Here is a 19976-nt window from a genome sequence, read left to right as displayed (position 1 = left end):
AGGGAGAGAGAGAGAGAGAGTGACCATGAGAAGGGAGAGGGGCAAAGGGAGAGGAAGAAGCAGACTCCCCACCCAGTGGGGAGCCCGACATGGGGTTCAATCCCAGGACCACGAGACCACAACTGGAGCAGAAAGCAGATGCCCAACTGACTGAGCCACCCAGCTCCCCCACGCTTATCCCAGAGAAGCCTGACACCAGTCCTGGCTCAAGCAGTGATTCTTAGGAATGTCTTAATTCTAAAAAAACTGGGCTACAACAGAAGATTTTGAGATCATGCAGAATTCATTTTAAGTGGGATTTTAGCGCAATCTGAAATGGCTGAAATGTGGAAACAGTCAGCTTTTTTTGATCTCTAAACACTGGCTTTCCTCCTTACTGATGAGCCATCACACATTTTTGCTTCTTCTGAGTCACTGTTACAAGTGTGTTGCAATAAGAAGACCAGTGGTTGGAGACGTCGGTTTCTCCCACACGGGAGCCCACCTCCTTGCACCTGCAGCAGTAACTCATCTCAGAAATCACTCCCGGGTGCTGTGATTTGCACACCGAATCCCCCCAGCGCTGAGGCAACTTGCCGAAAGAAAGCGTTCGAGTACTGGAGAGCCAGAGACCAGAAAGAAGAGAAACATGCTTCCCGGCCGCTGAGCAACTTCCCATCCTAGAGTGTTGGTCTAAACCTGACCCTGGCTCTCAGGGGCCTGAAAGACGAGGAGGAATGTCATGGAGAAAAAAGCCAGGGTGCTGCGGAATTTTAAAAAAAAAAAAAAAAAAAAAGGCACAGTCTCAGAGATATAAAAAGGCAAAGGGGGCTCAGCCGGCAAGATGGATGTGGTCAGACAGAGACTCTCCTTAATTACAGCCAACAGGAGAAGCTAATAAAATAAGTATCATTCCTCTTGCCATTGGAAGAAGCAAAAAATATATACATATAGTAATGTTAATCACTAGTGGAGAGTCTAAGGTGTTCGTGACTCTCTGAATCAGCATCGTCTTTATATACGCGTGCTGTTACACTAGCACTAGCTCTAGTCGAATATAACCTGGACTGTTTGTTAGACAAGCTCTTGGTCAACTTTTTCGGTAAAGGGCCCAATAGCAAATATTTGCGGGTCAGATGGTCCCTGTTGACACTTACTCAACGCCTCTGTTGGAGGGCAAAGACCACCACCACCAAGATGTACACTAATGAGCATGGCCATCTGCCCACAAAATTCCATTTATGGATACTGAAATGTAAATTTCACATGATGTCATATGTTCCCAAATATATTATCATTCCGTTTATTTTTTTTCAACCATTTGAACATAAAAAGTTATTTATGAGCTCTTGGCCATCCAGAATCAGGTAGCAGGTTGGATTTAGCCCAGGAGCTGGTTTTCTGAACCTGTACTAGATTCAAATGTTTGGACTTGTGTCTCTAAAAGACAGCCTAAAATAGTTCTGGATAAAGAGACAGGAACCAAACAGCACATTTCATTTACAAATAGCATTCTGGAAATTGCTGTGCCCATATGGTCAGGGACACTCCTGTAAAGGAGGACAGCCCCTATGTCCTGTTGATTCTGACCCTGCCACCGTTCCACTGCCTTGCCATAGTTCTTTTTTTTTTTAAGATTTTATTTATTTATCTGACACAGAGAGAGAGATCACAAGTAGGCAGAGAGGCAGGCAGAGAGAGAGGAGGAAGCAGACTCCCCGCTGAGCAGAGAGCCCGATGTGGGGCTCGATCCCAGGACCCTGAGATCATGACCTGAGCCAAAGGCAGAGGTTTAACCCGCTGAGCCACCCGGGTGCCCCAACCTTGCCGTAGTTCTGACGTGTGTCTTGCACTTTCACGATTCAGGGTCTTTGGGCATTTCACAGAGGAAGAGAAACGCATGAATGTAAGACAACTGTGAGAGATGACATCTTTAAATAGCCATTTCTCCAAAGAAGGTATACAAATGGCCACATGAGCACATGTTGAGAAGATGCTCAACACCATTAGCCATCTGGAAGATGAGAGTAAAAACCAAACAAGTACCACCACACACCAACTGGGTCGGCTATGACAAAAGCTAGCGAAAGCAGCGTGTCGGCGAGGAGGAACTAGAGCCCTCCTATGTGGCTGGTGGGAACGCAATATGGTGCAGCTCTATGGAAAACACTTGGCAGTTCCCCCAAGAAGTTGAACACAAGTGACCATATGATCCAGCAACTCCACTCCTGCGTATCTACCCAAGAGAAATGAAAATCTATCTGCACACAAAAGCCTGTCCACACGTGTTCATAACAGCATTACTGGCAACAGCCAGAAAGTAGAAGCCACCCAAATGTTCATCAACAGATGACTGTGGCCAATCCATACGCTGGAAGATTGCTCAGCCGCGAACAGGGGCGAGGCACTCACACGCGCTGCTCTGGGGACAGACCCTGAACCCACGATGCTCTGTGAGGTAACCAGACACAGAAGGCCACATGTGGTGTGAGTCCACATGTGGGAGATGTCCAGAACAGGCATATCCGTGGACAGGAAGGGGGCTCGTGGGTGTCGGGGATGTGGGGGAGACTGCTTAATGGAATAGGGTTTCTTTTGAGGGTCATGGAAATGTTCTAGAGTTAGATGGTGGTGTGATGATGGTTGTGTAACATTTCAGATATCCTAAAAACCACTAAATTGTCCTTTTAAAAAGATCCATTTTTAAAAAAGATTTATTTATTTTAGAGGGAATGAGCACACAAGCCAGGGGGAGGGGCAGAGGGAGACAGAGAGAGAGAGAGAATCTCAAGCAGACTCTTTGCTGAGTGTGGAGCCTGAATGTGGGGCTCGATCTCACCACCCTGAGATCATGACCTAAACTGAAACCAAGAGTCAGACACTTAAGCGACTGAGCCACCCAGGTCCCCCCAAGAAAGGTTGACTTTATGTTCTGTGAATTTAATCTCAATTTTTAAAGGAAGGTGACATAGCAAATGTGTTGGAAAATGCCAGACAAGCAGAAAAACAGAGGATATATAAACTAAAACTGTCCCTATGTTCTTTACTTCAGAAGAAATGAAACGTGATACCACTCAAAACAAGAAAATTAGGCCTGAGAACTTGTAAGTTCAAAATCCCATTCTTTAATTAAAGTTTTTATTTTTAAGTAATCTCTACACCTAATGGGAAAACTCAAACTCACGACCCCAAGATCAAGACTGAGCCAGCCAGGGGTCCCAGGGTCAAAATCCTTCTTAAGATTTCCAGAAACAAACTTTGTTAACAAGCACAACTCCCTTTGCACACAGTCCCTAAGAGACTTTCTGTCTAGAAACCTCCAGTGACAGGGAGCCTAAGATGTAAGGAAGTCAGTTTTAGAAGCGCCGAAACATTTGCTTAGATGGGTCGGGTCCACAGAATCAGTGGAGGGGCACCAGGGAGAAAAGGGCAGCTGGAGGAGGGCACTTCACCATGACTCGAATTGAGCCCAGTTTTGGAGCCGAGAAAATTACAGCCCTATGTGAACATTACCACTGGAGAAAGGGCAGGTGGTTTCTAGAATATTCTACACTCATGAAACACAAAGAAAGAGACACCAGATTAGGTTGGTGTCTCGGAAATCTTAAAGGATGTTAAAAAGATGGGGCACCTGGGTGGGTCAGTTGGTTAGGTCTCCGACTCTGGGTTTCAGCTCAGGTCTTGATCTCGGGTTGTGAGTTCAAGCCCCACATTGGGCTCCACACTGGGTGTGGAGCCTACTTAAAAAATAATTAAGGCAGGTAGGTAGGCAGGAAGGAAGGTAGGTAAACAGAAAACTATGACCCATTGCCTTTAAAGTGAGAAGAAGGCTCAGATGAAGGACGGATAACCTTCTCCGTGATCAGGGCGTTGGGTTTCTGGTTTCAAACCGCACAGTGTCAAGGTGGACGCATCTACACTACAGCAGAAAGACCGAGGTTGGAGCACAGGCTCTGCGGGCTGCCCAAGCGAGCTTCCGCCTTGAGCTGGAAGAGCAGATGCAGCAGCAGGGCCGGGTCCTGGCTGGCATGCGGAGGGCAGGACCCGGGGTGCAGGTTATGGATGGAGGGTGGCCCGGGGGTGACCCGTGGGACTGCGGGGACAGGTGTGCTGGGAGGGCAGCAGAATGAACGCTTTGCTCGAGGACCAAGGTGGCAAGGAGTTGGAACCAAGCATCAGCAGGGAACTCAGAGGGGCGGGAAAATACCATTGCTGGGGAGAGTCAGCTCAGAGCCAGGGCAACAAGCGTGAACTTGTGTGGGCACAAACCGGCTGGGTGGCTGGGCCTCTCCCAGAGGCACACGCGGGCCTGGGTGCTGCTCGTGGTGACAGGCTGGGGCTGAGTCAGCCACCTGTGGGCTCGGAACTGGGCAGAGCAGAGTGGACGGGGAACAAGTTTCGGAAGCAGGAGCTGGTCCGGAGAGGGGTGACAAGGGGTCTGAGGACCTCTGGAATGGCAGACAGAATCCGATGGATGGGTTCACTGTGCATATCCTGGGTGGGGGGGGGGGGCACGCGTTTTCACCGGATTGCCCCAAGGTCAGTGAGCCGCTCTGCTCCGGGTGGGATGGGGAGTTGAGGGGAAAGGACAGGCATCTCATCAAGGTGACCACGGAGTGGGTGGGGGCGGGAGGCAGCGGTGCGGTGGACACGCTGGGGACGGTGTCACACAGGCAAGGACACAGTGCAAAGGAACTTTCCCTGCAGGGTTGGCGCGTGGACATCCGTGAAAAAGATTTAATGCAAAGGGAAGGAAGTCCCTTCCACCCAGATATTCTCCTTCCGGGAATTTGCAAACATCCCACACATGTGCACAAATACGTTGGACAAGTATGTTTACTGCAGCATTGTTGGTAAAGTGAAAAAGGATAAACCCAAGGCCCCTCGATAAGGTGCTAATTTAGTACCGGGGGGCACAGCGAGCGGTTCAGTGGGATCTCATGCAGTTATGAGAAGGAACGAAGCCAACACAGAGAGGGATGAGGAAAGATACAGCCTAAGTATTAGATGAGAGCGAAGGTGCAGAAAAGCGGGCAAATGTGATCCTTTAAAAAAAATTTTTTTAAGATTTTATTTATTTGACAGACAGAGATCACAAGTAGGCAGAGAGGCAGGCAGAGAGAGAGAAAGAGGAGGAAGCAGGCTTCCCACGGAGCAGAGAGCCTGATGTGGGGCTGGATCCCAGGACCCTGAGATCATGACCTGAGCCGAAGGCAGAGGCTTTAACCCACTGAGCCACCCAGGCGCCCTGTGATCCTTTTTTTAATAAAGAAAAAATATTAGCTATAAAAGGAGCAAGATGCTGACACTCACAGCCCCGTGGAGGGACTCCGAGCCCATGATGCTCAGGGAGGGAACCAGACACAGAAGGCCACATGGGGTGTGAGACCACGTGGGTGACATGCCCAGAACAGGCCCACCATGGACAGGAAGGGGGCTCATGGGTGCTGGAAGCTGGGGAGGGGTGGGCGAGGACTGCCAACAGAGAAAGTGTTTCTTTTGGGGATCATGGAATGTCCTGGAACTAGACAGTGGTAATGACTGTATAACCTCATGAACATACTAAAAAAGGGGGAGTTTTATGGCATATGAATTACAACTCAATTAAAAAATAATAACGCATTAGTGTGTTCGTTTTATAGGCATACAAAATACCTGAGAGGATCCACACCGAACTGTGTTAGTGGTTGGAGGGGCAGAGGAAGAGGGAGAAGGAAGCCAGGGGCTCTTTTTTTCCTTTATATTTTGGGCCCTCTTTGGAGGTTTTACAATGAAATGATTTCCCTGACGTAAAAGAGGAAGGAAACAGACTTATTGGGGCCTGCCCAGAAGGATCCCAAAGTCCTGAAAGGGTCACTACAGAATTCTGGGTCAAACTGCTCAATGGCCCGGAGGGGACATCCGCGTGCAAAGCCCAACCACAACCACTTCACAAAATAGAAAACCCTAGAGTCAGGTGGGCGGGGCTCCTCACGCCTTGGGACTGACCCAAGACCGCGGGCACTGGGAAGGGTGTGAGCGGCTGGTTCGTAGCTCAGACAGCGGTCGCCTTTTAAAAAGAACAGTGAGGACCCAAGTGTCCTGCCTGTCTTTGTTTTGACACCTCGGGCCATCTGTGGCTACTGGGCCCCTGGCACATAGCTCGTCCAAACTGGGATGTGCTGTGAGTGCAACATAGGCACCGGATTTCAAAGACTTCGTGCACGAGACTGCAAAACGTCTCGATGAAAATGTGTTTGCATGGATCGCATGTTCAAATAACTATTTTGTTGGACATATTGGACTGAATAAAATATGTTATTCAAATTAACTTCACCTGTTCTTACTTTTTCACTGTGGGTACTGGGAAATTTTAAATCACACAGGCACCTTGCATTACGCTTCTACCAGACAGCTGTGATCTAGGACACTTCTAGAAGGAATCACTGAACTGTGAATTCACAAATATCTTATGAGGCCCTATTCTCCTAGAAAGTACGCGAAATGATTGCTAGAGCCTGGTAAGATGTGCACCTGGTAAGAACTCTGAGTCAGTTCAACAAGTAACTCCTCTACTTGATGTGCCACAAAGCCAGTGAGACATGGTCTCTGTCCTTTCACCTTGGGAGAGAAAAGGAGCTGCGTCAGTGACTATGTGGCACAGGTGACAGGTAGAGACTCCAGGTGGGACCGGGCACCATAAACCTGGGGCCGAAAATCTGGAACGGTCCTATCCTGGACCATGTGGAGGGGCAGGATCTACCAAGGTCGCGTTGGGTAGGGCAAACAGGGAGGAGGGACTAGTTCAAGAGCAGGACTGGGCACAGCAGGGTGTGTGCAGTGGCCTGGACGGGAGAAGGGCAAAGACACTGAGCGGGTTGGAGCAGAGGGCACAGGCGGGGGTTCTTGGGGAAAACAGGCTGGGCCACCCGGAGAAAGGCTGGGAATGTCGGGTGGAGCTCCTGGACTCCGTCCCACGGGGCAGAGGTCAGCAGACCAGGGCCCGAGCCCAGCCAAGCCCCGCCCAGTCCAGCGCCTTGTTTTGCACGGCCCGGAAGCTAAGGATGGTCTTTATATTCGTCAATGGCTATTAAAAGAAAATCAGAGTCACAATATTTTGTGATATACGAAAATGATATGAAATTCACATTTCAGTGCCCGCAAATGAAGTTTGATTGGCATGCGGCCACACCCACTCGTTTATATGTCGTGGAGGGCAGAGTGCGTGGTTGTAGATAGAGACCCGGTTAGCCCCCAAAGCCTAAAATATTTACTCTCCGGTCTTGCTACAGAACGTTTGCAGAAACCCCCTCTGCCCCACTTCGCTTGGAATACTAAAAGATTCTGTGGGCTCTCTCTGCTCAAATGAAGTAACGGCACTTTTGCTGATTTGCAGAAAAACACGTCATGGATATTTTTCTCCAGTTAAAGCCGATTTACCCTACAAATATTTCTTAAGCCCTTGGTACAGGTTTCCTCTTCTCTGCTAGCGACCAGCAGTACACAACACAACACAACGCACTCTACAAGTCCCCCATCGCTGGGAAACCCTGGGCCAGCCTGTTGCGCCAGATTAGACGGCAGAGGTTTTAAAAGGCGTGTGCTGTCAGTGGCTACTGCACTCCACTATCCTATTTCGTAATTTAATCCTGTTTTATTTACTAAAAACCCTGCGGGTGCATGTCATTCAATGCAGCGATATTCCATAGTGTCACACAAAGACGTCATGCATTGTGCAACCCCCCCCACCCCACCAGCAGCCACTTTAGGCCACTGTTGAGGGTAGTGGGAGCATCAAAGGGTCAGAAGAAGGCGGACCGGAGGGCCGGCGCACGTCCTCCCGAGGGCAGCGGTCGTTAGTTCAGCTAGAGTCTCTGAACTAGAACGGCACGAGCAGGAATGGGAAGGACAGGCTCCGAAGGGGACACGCAGGCAGTGGAGGGATGGGGGGGGAAGGGGAGAAGGCAGGGGGACCCCCGCCTTCAAAGCTGACCACTGAGGTGACGGTAGCAGGATAATCGTCTCCCCTTCGCTCGCAGCGCTGCTGTCCTCACCGACCCTGGGCCCACCTGCTCTAAAGCTACAGGGAAGAGAAGGCGAGCGCTGACCGAGCGTGACGCTGCGGCCGAAAAGCAAGCGGAGCTGGGTCCCGCAGGAGGAAGGACTCCTCTGCTCCCCAACCAAGGGGCCGGGAAGCACGGGAGGCATTTTTCCCCCCAGTCCGGGCCTGCTGATCCGACTGACCCTGCTGGGGCCGTGCCAGGGTTAGAAGGAATGTGTGTAAAACACCAAGCGTATGGTAGGTGCTCAGGGTAGGAGGCCGTGGCAACCCTTTATTTTTTAAAACACAACCTTGGGACCTAACGGTTATGACTGCTAAGGGCTTGCTGCTTTTTCTTCCCTGCCCCATCTTCAGGCCACTCTCTGCCTTTCTTGAAAAACCCTCCTTCCTGGGTCTAAGCACAAGGATTTGTCAGAAGTGCTGGGCTGCCAGGCAGCTTCCCTCCCCCACCCCCACCCCGCTGCAGAAGGCAGTCTCCGCTGGAAACGCCCGGGATCCAGGGAAGCAGGTTTCACGGGGAAACACGAACCACGGCTGCTTGAAAATATGTTCCTGCATCCAGATGTCTCTAGCTCCCTTGGACGACAATCCCTACGGCACTGGAAGGTCTCAGAGAAGGTCTATGGCACGCTGAAGGATGGATGTGTCATTTTAGCTAAGAACTTCAGAAACGGACAAATGAATGTACAGTTATCTGAGGGTCTCTACCGGCAAACGACAAGGGGGGGCCTTGCTCTCTGTGAAGGGCATCCCAGCCTGTTAACTGGTTTCTACTTTGACCGGCGTTAACAGTTACTTCTCTTCCCAGAGAGAAACGTGATGGTCTAACTAGAATCTGGAACTCCGTGGCAGAAAGTTCAGAAGTGGGGGCTCGCCCCAGCCTGGGTGGGTACTTGGCTCTTATTCGCGCTTTCAAAGATAAAAAGAAAAAGGGGCCACGGGAGGGGGAGTGCCTTTAATCAGATGAGCTTCCGTCCACACTCACCCCACACACATCCACCGTCACCACTGGGGCCCATGACCTCGAACCAGCACCTGCCAATGGGAACAGCTCCCGAGCTGGGGAACAGCGCTGGGGAAATGGATCTTTCAGGAAGCGAGCCAGGGTTAGAAATATTTACCCACAACCTTGAGGGGTCCTCAGTAACTACTTCCTCCAGCCCAGCAGGGCAGCCTTTCAAACCTGCCCCAAATGCGAGGGCCACCTGTTGATGACCGGGATTTATTTCACATCAACTTTCTGACCAAGTGAAATCTTTGAAAAGTTCCAAAGCAGAACAAGCACGAATTGAGAAGCTGCAATTGGCTTAGACACAGAATGAGACATTTATTATTCTCCACTGTATACACGGCTCCTTCGGAGAACCCAGCTGTGGTTGGGTTCTAAGGCTCCATCACCGCCCCCCCCCACCAGCTAAGTTCCCTGCACTTTCTGGAAAAGAATGTGACTTGCGATTTTAGCAGAGCAAAAAGGGGAGTCAATGAATGGTAAGGGCCTTCGATGAAGATTTCTTTGGGGATTTGGTAAAGGAACACTACATGTCGAAAGGACTGGAATGTTAATCTCAACTGAATCAAAAACATGGCATTTTTAGGGCTACTGGAGCTCAGGCAAGGGTTTCACGATGTCTGATTTTTGCTAAAACCAAAGGCTGCCGCCACCCGACGCGCGCCTCACTCTCAGAAGAATGCTCTGGGCTCCGGTGTCTGAGACAAACACGAAGCCCTGTGGAAAGTGTGGCAGGCCCCGCTGCCCCTGTCCTCCAGGAACTTACGACCAAGAACATTCCATGAATCACTACCACATATACAAGGAGCCTCGGGCGGCAGCAACGCGGCAGTCACACCCCTTCTGACTGAAGAATCCTAAGGTCCCCAACTAGGGTTAACTCTCCCCCCACAGGGGACATTCGGACATGCCTGAAGACACAGGTGCTGTCACAACCTGAGGGGAAGGGGTGGGCGCCCCTGGCCGACGGAGGCCAGTGGAAGGTCAGCATCCTGAAGGCGCTGGAGAAACGCGGCCCTAGTCCTAACATTTGTCTGCCCGGCTCGCTACATTGGGTCTCAGGCTTCCCTGGGAAGAGAGCCCCAGACAAGGGTCCTGAGAGAAAAGATTTTGCTGAGTAGATGTGACAGTTCAGAGAGAGGGCAGACAAAAGCGGGAGACCCGTGTAAGGCGTGGTGAATCCATCTGGAGGACTGACTGACGAGGAAAAGGATCTGAGGCCCAAAACGGCCTTGAACGCTGAGCTGAGCACCACGCTAAGGTTACAGCAAAGGCCTGGGGTTTGGCCTCTGGGAGCAGAATGTGCCCGTGTGACCCTCCGCCGCAGCCCAGAAGGCGGGAGGGAGGAGAGACCGGGCAGGAAGCATCATCGGAGGCCAGGCAGCCGGGCTCTGTGCATGGACAGGGGGTCAGCAGGGCACGCTCCTTGCTCTTTGGCACCCAAGCATTAAGTACTGCTACCAGAGCTGGGAGTGGCCGGGGGGCCTGCCCACAGCATGGGGAGGGATGAAGACTCCGGTCACCCCTGTGGCTAGAATGAGGACAGACACCAGGCTTGGACAGACCACCCAGGCGGGAGGAAGGTGGGAGCCCGCCACCCTAGGGGGGAAGTGGGGACACCATGTCGCTGCCCTGTCGCTGCCCTGCGGCACCTCTGACCCCCGCCCCCACCCTGCAGTCTGTGACATTAAATCACCCCCAATCCAGGAACCTTTGCTTCTGGCCCCCCCGCCACCCCGCAGTGTCCCCAGAGGGCACTGTCTGGCCGAAAGATGCATGCCCAGGTACAAAGTGGGATGAGCAAGCAGCCTAGTCACACGGGGCTTCCAGAAATACTTTCTATGTCCTCCTGTGGGCCATTTCAAGAGCTGCTGGGACAACCAGGTCATAATTCGCACAACAGAGAAGCTGCTGAAAGAGCTCCCGTTCGTGCTTCTGCCACAGCTCAGCTGCCACTGGCCGCCGACCATTTCCGATTTCTGCGGCATCTTCCACTGTCCTCACTCGGCCCATGAGGCTACATGACACACTAAGTACTCGACGGGGCATGAGCTCCTCAGAAGCTTGCTGGGGGCGAGGGGGTGGGGCGGCGGCTCACATAGGACAGAGACTCCCAGAGAGCAACTCACACACAGAAGTCCCCACGAAGGTGAATTCTTCTAGAAAATGAAAAATTCTTTTAAAAATCAGAAGCATGGGTGCCTGGGTGGCTCAGTGGGTTAAGCCTCTGTCTTCAGCTCAGCTCATGATCCTGGGGTTCTGGGATCGAGCCCCTCATCGGGCTCTCTGCTCAGCAGGGAGCCTGCTTCCCCCCCCCTTCTCTGCCTGCCTCTCTGCCTCCTTGTGATCTCTGTCTGTCAAATAAATAAATAAAATCTTTAAAATAAATAAATAAATAAATAATAAAAATCAGAAGCACATACTTGAGGCGATCTTCCGTGGGTCTGGGGTTCTAAATCTATTTTGTCCTGGAAACAGGCTACATCCGCCCATGTTCTGAGGATGGGGGTGGTGGGGAGCACTGCCTGGCCCTTCCCTTGGGTTCTCACCGGCTAGGCAGGAGCAGGAGCACCTATCTGGGGGCTGGTAATGTCAGGGGTTGCTGCTTCCCAGGCCTTCCTCCGCGGGTCACCTTTCAGACAGAAACGTAGCCTAGAAACACGGCACTGTTTCTAGAAGATAAACAGCTTGCATTGTAAAAATAAAAACATAATTAGGTGTGACTGCAACTCTAGCAGCGGACTGTCTATCACTAGTACAATCTCAACAGTGTGCGGTGGAGACAGGCGCTCGTGAGCCGGGCCTTCTGTCTGTGGCTGGGGTCTGGCCCTCTCCTTTCTTCCCACGGGCAGGCCTCGTCTAATCCTCCTGGTCTCTACAGACCTCTCTCCCCCCGGGGCTTGGTCCTTGCCTTGCTCCCCTTTCCGCCTCAAAATCCCTTCAAGATCTCCTCCGTCCGGCATTTGTCATAGTAGCCAAATGGTGGCAACAACCCACGTGTCCACTAGCGGATGAGTGGGCGGACACGGTGTGGCCCATCCACACCCTGGGCTTTCATTCAGCCACAAAGAGGAAAGCCATTCTGGCACACGCGGCAAGGTGGATGAACCTGGAGGCCTTTGTGCGCAGCGAGAAAAGCCAGACACCAAAGGACACACGTTCTATGATTGCACACGTTCTAGAAATGTTCTAGGAACATTTAGAAAAGGTAAATTCAGCGGGACGGGAAAGTAGATTAAAGATTACCAGGGAGGGTGGTGACGGAACTGGGAGTTTCTGCTCCTGGGACCTGAACTTCTAGTTGGGTGACGAAGACATTTTGGAACGAGTGACCACAGGCCGTCGCGAATGCACTCAGTACCGCCAAACTGCACACCTGACTATGGGTAAAACGGCAAATTGGCCCTCCCGTGTATTTTGCCACAATTAAAAAAAAAAAAAACAAACCACTTTCCTCTGCTGACTCTTCGTTGGTTCCTGCTTCTGTTCTCACTGCGCACCCGCTCCTTGGATGGCTGAGAGGACCACCTGTATTCTGACGGCTCCTAGGAGCTAACCCCAAGCCCACACTGGCCTAGGCAGCTCCAGACCCTGCAACCCAGCTGCCTACTGGAAAGCTGTCCCCACCCGGATGTCCCCTTGAGACGCCTCAAGCCGGCCAAGCCCTGGCGGGAACTCATTACTTTCCCTGCCGGACACCAGCTTCTCCCGTGGTCCCTGACTCATCACAGTGACACAATGTGCTGGATCCCCAACGCTGGGCGCCTGGGAATCACCCTCCCGGACCCTTGGCCCAGTGAGTCCCTAAGTCCCAGAGCCCCTGAGAACCTGGCTGCGGTCTCCCCCGGTGCCCCCGGCCCGTGCTGTCAGGCAGGCCCCTGTCGCCGTCACCTGGACTATGACTCCAGATTCCAGACTCTAAGCCTTTGGGTGCACCCTCCAAAACCGTACCCAGTCACAAAGCCACGTCGCCACTGTCTCGGCCCAGTGCCAGAGACAAGCCCCACTCATCCAGCCTGGGCTCAGCACACTTTTTCTATAAAGGCCCAGACAGTAAATACTTTGGGTTTTGCTGGTCACCTTGTGCTTCTGTCACAAATACTCTGCAGTTCCCTTGCAGAAGCAGCCGGAGGTGGTGTGTAAATGAACAGTCGGGGCTGAGTCCCAAGAAAGCTTTACCCACGGGCACCAGCTGCAGGCTGGAATGGACCTGGGGGCCATAGTTTTCTGACACCTACTCTTCTCTCCCCGCTCATCTCCCTTGTACCCTGAACCCAGCCCAATCGCCCCACTGTCCCCACCCACTGTCCCCACCCAACGGCCTGCCCCACGGCGAAGTCCAGCACCACCACTTCTGAGACCGCCTCCCTCTCCTAGTTGCTCTTGGTCTTTGTAGCTTCTGAGGCTGGTGCCTGACCCTGAAGAATGAATGAACGAACAGATGTCAGAGGTCCAGAAAGCAGCTCTTCCAGTAAACAGCTGGCCACCGCCTGGCAGCCCTGGACTTAGACCATCTAATTTGTACTCAGAATAGCATCCAGACTCTTCCCCCATGGCCTTTGGGGACCTCTGCCTTCCTCCTTTTGCTCACCAGGCATCAACCTCATGGCTGCCTTTGTCTGCCGCGACAGGGTCCCGCTGTGTCCTCCAGCCACAGGGCCTTTGCACCCGACCCCCACCCCAGGCCTGGAAGGCTCTTCCCTCTGACCTCCACATGGCTGTTCCTCCTCCTCATTTCAGTCTCAACTCAACTGTCACCTCCAGAATAGCAACCCTGGGCCCAGTGGCCTAGTTCTTACACACACATGCACACGCTCAAAGTAACTGCAGAGGCCTCGGTCTTACAGGCTTACTGCCCATAGCATGCCTGGGCTGCCGGACACCGGAAGTGAGAACAACCACTGTACCAGGGCTTCCATGAAGTACGATGCATTTTTAATGGCTGTATGAATTTTTCCCCATTTTTACAAACACGGACTACGGCAGGTGTGGTCTGACTCACAGTGTCTGATAACCCCTTGCTCTAATGTACCACCTACAGGTTTGGGGAGTCAGCTCTATTTCTCATAAAGTCAAGGGAATCAAGAAAATTGAAAATAAGAAACAGGAGCCGCCACGGCGCACAGCAGGGTTCTCGAATCATAAGGCAGGAATGCGTTTTGGGGAGCGCGAAGGGGAGCTCAGCCAGGAGCCGGGCGGCTCCTGAGGGCCTGACTCGAGTCCTGGCACGAACAGTGGGCTGGGTCTCACCTCTGAGTGGCGGGTTTCCAGGCTCCGACCAGGATGCACCCACGAGCCAGCGGTAACAGAGAAGGGAGACCAGTTTCTAGGCGTCCTCGGGTGTCAGTTCTGCTGGCAGAGTTGGCCACTTGCCAGGGCCCCCCCCGAGGGGGTGACGTGGGGGGACAGGGTGCCAAGGGGCCTTGGCCACAACCAAGCCCGGGGGACTCCCAGCCACTGGCCTTTGTTGGTGGTGGTTCTGCTGAGCGCTAATGCTTGCGGAACGATATCTTTGTCCCAGGGAACTTCTACACTCACAGAAGGACACTGAACCCCCTTCCCTGCCCCCGGGAATGAAAGGGGAGGCTCATCAGCTCCATCAGGCAAAACACAGTTTCCTAATGCCCCGTGGGCACTCGCATGGGTCAGAAAACCCGAGAACACCATCCCCAGGCCGCAACAGCTCGTTTGCTCCGGAATAGTAACAACGGTGAGAAAAGAGCAAACGGCCAGTCTTTGCGGACCACTGACTTGCGACCAGGCCCGGTGATACCGGGTGACAGACAGTACTTCTCATCCAGCAGCCCTGCTGGTGTGATTACCTCGTTCACAGGCGCCGCGTGTTTCCTGGAGCGCCCGGCACCCCAGCCCCCTGGGCTAAGCAGCAGAGACACCGCACTCGAGCCCTTCTCGGTCCTATCCAGGCTGTTCCGAGATGCAGGGGCAGCGACATATGGAAGGTAAGGAGCGACTGTCCATTTCTAGGTGAGCCTCCCCCACGGGTGGGCAGGAGACCGTTTATTTATTCATTTAACCAATACTGACTGAGAACCTACTCGGCGTCAGAATCGTGCTCTGCCCGGAGGAAAGAGAAGTTAATAAATCGCGCACAGCTTCCTCCCCTTAAGGGGCTGCCCTTCTAATGGGGGCCAGATGGCGATAATAAAAATAAATGTGCGTTATGTCATCACGTCCCGCTCGTGAGTGATAAAGGCTAAGGAAAAAGACAGCGGGGGAGGAGACTAAGTGGGTGTCGCTTTTGAGTGGGTGGCCTGGGGAGGTGACACTGGAGAAAAGGCCTGAAGACAGGGTGGGAGCAGCAACCCCCCCACCTTTACTTGGGTGAAGAGCTTTCTAGGCAGAAAGCTTGAGGAACTCCCAAGAGGCCTGCGGGGTTGAAGCTGAGCAAGGAGCAAGTTCAGTGTCAGGGATGAGGCAGGCCACAGAGGACTGGGGTGGAGAGGCCCGGGGTGGGAAGAGACTTTGGCCTTTGCTCGGTGAGACTGTGAGACGGGAGCCATGGGAGGGTTCTGAGCTGAGGGAAACACAAGGAAGGTAATATGACCCCCTCCTCCACCCCCACCTGGCTAACAAACAGGCCGGGGCCATCCATTCATCCATCCGGCCAGGAGGGGCTGGTGGCCTGGAGCGGGGACTGAGAGTGGAGGTGGTGAGGCACGGTCAGGTTGCAGATCGCCACTGATCGGGTGCGGTTGGACCATTTGCTGATGGTTCGCGAGAAAAGAGGCGGACGCCCAAGCTGGCTTCATCCGCCAGGAGAAGCCTGCGGGTCTTCACTAACGGGGTGCAGGGCAGACGAGCAGATTGAGGGGCCCATGGGGAGCTCGGTTTGGCCATCTTGCGCTTAGGTGGGCAGTCAGAAATCCATCTACCAGAAAGATCTTCCTCGTTCTCCTAGGCAGACCATGTCTCCCAGGCCCAGATGATCCCCAGACCTGTCGGGCTCTCTCCCTGGCTCTTCTCCCCATCCTCTGTCACCTACTTCTTACCCCACGCACCCCTGATTCTCTTCAAGGAAGAGCCTGGGTCTTCCTTCCCTTCTCCCCTCGCCCCCTCACCCCCTGTAAGAATTCCCTTGCTGCTCTTGAGGTCTCCAAGAAGCATGTCAGTGGTTGTCAGTATCCTCTGTCATTCCCTGCGCATACTCCATTCATTCACTCATTCAGCAAAGGAAGGACACTCCCGGTGCCAGGCACGTGTCTAGAGAACTTGGGCTGGGATGTAGAGACTCATCCTTCAAATAACAGAGAGGGAGCCCAAAGGCTTTTTAAATACATCAGTCTACAATCCCTTATAACAATGCCGATCTCCAAAAGGCTCTGAAAACTGGAAAATTTTTTGTCAATTTGGCACAGATAAAATCGGACCCGAACTGGATCCAGGTTCTGGCCCTTACGGGCCCACTGGGTGGAATGTCCATACAGCCTTGAGCGGAAATGCCTTGAGCAGAAATGCGGATGTGTTTGCGGGGTGCCTCGGGGCTTACACCTTCGGCTCCCAAGTCTGGCAAGGCTTTCCTTGTCTTTCAAATAGTTCACATTTTACAAATAAGCAGGTGTCAGGGGAGGGGGGCACATTATTTAAATAAGTGGTCACCTTGCAGTTAATTAAAAAGAGTCAAAGTGATAAGATACGGTTCCTACTGGCCCTGGAATTTTACGAGGAAAACAACTGCAAATGTCTATAAAAATCCCAGCGGTACATTCCAAATTTTGACTCAGCTATAACATTAACCAAAGTTCAATTAATTAAATATTGATGAATAAGAATTAATTTTAACTTCACTCTGAAAGTACAAATTAGCTCAAAGGAATGAGATATTTCCCAGCATCTGCATTTCTGGTGACTGGCCCCAACCCGGCCATGCTTCAGTGAGAAACATGCTAAAAGCTGAATATTAAGGTAATAATGTATGTCCTGGGGCGCCTGGGGGTGCTCAGTCGATTAAGCAGCCACCTTCAGCTCAGGTCATGCTCTCAGGGTCTTGGGATGGAGCCATGGCTCAGGTCATGATCTCAAGGTCCTGGGATCGAGCCCAACAGCAGAAAGTCTGCTTCTCCCTCTCCCTCTGCCCCTGCCTTGCTCGTGCACTCCTTCTCAAATAAATAAAATCTTTGAAAAAAGAGGTAATGTATGTCCTTAGCGCAGAGTGCAAATATCAGTGGAATTTCAAAGAACTCATTCTGTTGCTTAGTGTAATTAATAACTGTCCCCCTGCTCCCAGATGCTCCTTTGGAGTTTATCTGGCACAAAAGAGGAATGTACTAAAGGCTAAATAATTCAGTTTTGCTTTTATTGCAGAAGCAAACTGTATCTGAACTTACTCCCAGCCTAAACCAGCCGAATAGCACAGGACCACAGAAGCAGTCGGCTTGTCCATCATGTATCGGAAATCTTTTTTTGAAAACTACCCGGTCCCCTCTGGTATTTACCAAGCTCACTGGCTGGCCAAGATAGCAGTGATCAGTGACTAAAGAGACTGGATTCTTGGTTTGGGGGGGGGCGGAGCAGGGAGAAGGGGGTGGGAGGGGAAGGCAGAGGGAGGGGAGGCTCTCACCACACTCTCACCTCTCTGGCAAGGGTAGGTGATAAGCTGTCTCTAACATTATTCTGGAGCAGGTTCACATTTTTAAACTCGAGTGGGAGAAAGAACCGGTAGCCAGCCCTGATACTCCCAGGATGGAGGGTAAGGGTCTTTACAGAAGCACACAGTGTTTCAGAGCATGAAGACAAGGGATAAAAACGTATTGACAACATGCGCAGGAAAAAAAAGAAAGGTTTTGGTGTTGCTTTTTGGGTCATTATTATTAGCATAATTATTTAGTTGGGGGAGTCTTAGTTGAAACCGAGAGTCTTACATAAGGTTTGATATTTTGGATTTGTGAGATAAAGCTGGCTGGGAGGGGAAAAAAACTCAGGAAAGTCTGCACCGCCGGTTAATCGCACCGGGCAAGAAATAGTTGTGCTATGCGCGTGCCTGTGTGCTGGGGGCTGCACCCTGAAAACAGCCAGAAGCCCGCAGGAGGTCTATGGAGAACGCCGACCTGGACTCTCTCCCTCATTCCTGCAGGGCAACCAGGAGGTTAAAATTAGGACGGTGAACCACCCCCGCCTCCGCTGGAATGGCAGGGGCACCTCGGCCCCAGGGGCCCTTGAAATAGCCACTAGGATCGGGGAAACCGAACTTTCCTAGTGCAGCCACGAAAACAGCCCACAGGGACCGGTGGGGAGGGAGCCCCTGGCTTCTCTCAGGAGGGGAAAGGAATAGCGTATTTGGGGGCCGAGGGGGGGTGTCTGTGTGTCTCTGTGTGCCCAGCGCGCTTGGGGGGAAGGGGGAGTTAGGGGTGGGGTTCAAATTCACAAACAGACACGCACTCACACAATCCCAGGAGAAAATGTCACCGAGCAGTTTTGGGCCACAGGTTGGGCTCTTTAAACAAAATAAGTCAATACTTTAAAACACACACACACGCACACACGCACACGCGCACACGCACACACAACTTCTGGGGAAACTCTCCTCGCTTGGAGATCAGTCCAAATAGGGAGCGGCGGCCGCGCGAAGGGGCTTCCCGAGCGGGGTGCAAGCCCTGGCGGACACAGGATCCCCCAAACTCTGGAATGTGGGGCTCAAAGGGAGAGAGGGGAGGAGGGTCCGAAGAGCCTAACCACGAGGATTTTTGGTAAAGAGGTGAGAAACGGGTCCCAGGGGAGTCTGATTCTCGGTGAGTCTGGGGCGAGTAAGGGAGGGGGGCGTTTTCCCCAAGACAAGCTCATCGACTTTTGGGTAAACAGTGAGAACCCGGTTCCACGGGAGCCCTCAAGCTCACAATTCTGGAGGGAGGCGTCAGAATGAGAAGACGGTCCCCAAGACACCCCAAATCCAGGAAATTGGGGGCAAAAGTGAAAACGAGTCTTCCGGGCCCTCGCGATTCAGGAGTCTGAGGTTAGGAGTGAAAGAGGGGCCCCGGGGACCCCAATTTCAGAGATTTGGGGAGTAAAAGATAAGAGGGGCTGCAGGAGCCCCAATTCCAGGAGTTTAAGGTAGGGAGTTGAGATGTTTCAAGAAGTTGAGAGGAAGTGAGAGAGTGGTCCCTGGGCGCCCCCACTTAAGGATTTGAGGGTAAAGTAAGAAGAGGTTCCCGGGAGCCCCAGTTCAGGGAGTTTGAAGATAAAAGTTTGAGGGGTCCAGGGGCACACCCAAGTCGGGGATTTGGTAAGAGTGAGAGGGTAAGAGTGAGAGAGGGATCTCGGGGGCCCCCAACTCAGGAAGTTTTCTGAAAAGTGAGGCGACGGTTCCCACTTGCCCCCAAGTTTGGGTAAAAGGTCGGGGGGTGGTTCCCAGACTCTCCCAAACTCCGCCGCGCCTGCGGAACTGGGCTGAAGAGACGGGTCCCACGGGCGCGCCACCCCGGACGTTTGGGGTGAACGTCCCGACCCCCGATCCGGATCCCCGCCGCCCCCCGCACTCCCCGGTCGGGCCGGGCCCCGGGCGGTCGCATCGGTCACCTGGAGTTCGGGCCGGGAGTTCGGGCAGCGGCTCCCGCGGCGGTAGCAGCGGCGGCTGCGTGTTGGTCCCCGTTGGTAAGTAACAGTCTCCACGGCTACAGTCTCTATGGCGGCGGCGGTGGCGGCGGCGACCGCTCCTCCTCCCGCTCCCGCCGCCCGCCGGCCTGCCTCGCGCGCCCGCGCGCCCGCCCGCCAGTCCGCCCGCCAGCCCGCCCGCCGCGATGGGGCGGGGCGTTGTTACCGGCAACGGTTACCAGGCTCCACGCCCCACCCCTCAACGGCCCGCCTACGCCCGCCTCCCTCGGGCTCGAGGAGGCCCTGCGGTACCCCATTGGTTGCCCGCAGTGTCCGTCAGAGGGGGTGCCCCTGGCGAGGATGAGGGCGAGGCTTGACCAATAGCCGCGAGGGAGGGCGTGG

At 53.1% G+C, this 19976-nt stretch overlaps 1 protein-coding gene across 1 annotated transcript in view; it reads right to left on the bottom strand.

Moving 5' to 3' along the window:
* LOC111161680 (regulatory factor X2) overlaps nt 1–19683 on the bottom strand; it is a 91634-nt gene extending 71951 nt beyond the window's left edge. Inside the window, exon 1 of the mRNA XM_022525486.1 lies at nt 19560–19683. The gene's annotated coding sequence lies outside the window, so the exon portion shown is untranslated. The remainder of the gene's footprint in view (nt 1–19559) is intronic.
* Between the last annotated feature and the right edge of the window lie 293 nt (nt 19684–19976).

This window comes from Enhydra lutris, unplaced genomic scaffold (genome assembly GCF_002288905.1).
Source record: "Enhydra lutris kenyoni isolate GAN:26980312 unplaced genomic scaffold, ASM228890v2 scaffoldscaffold86, whole genome shotgun sequence".
NCBI classification, from domain to species: Eukaryota; Metazoa; Chordata; class Mammalia; order Carnivora; family Mustelidae; genus Enhydra; species Enhydra lutris.
This window is presented reverse-complemented; position numbering and strand designations above follow the sequence as displayed.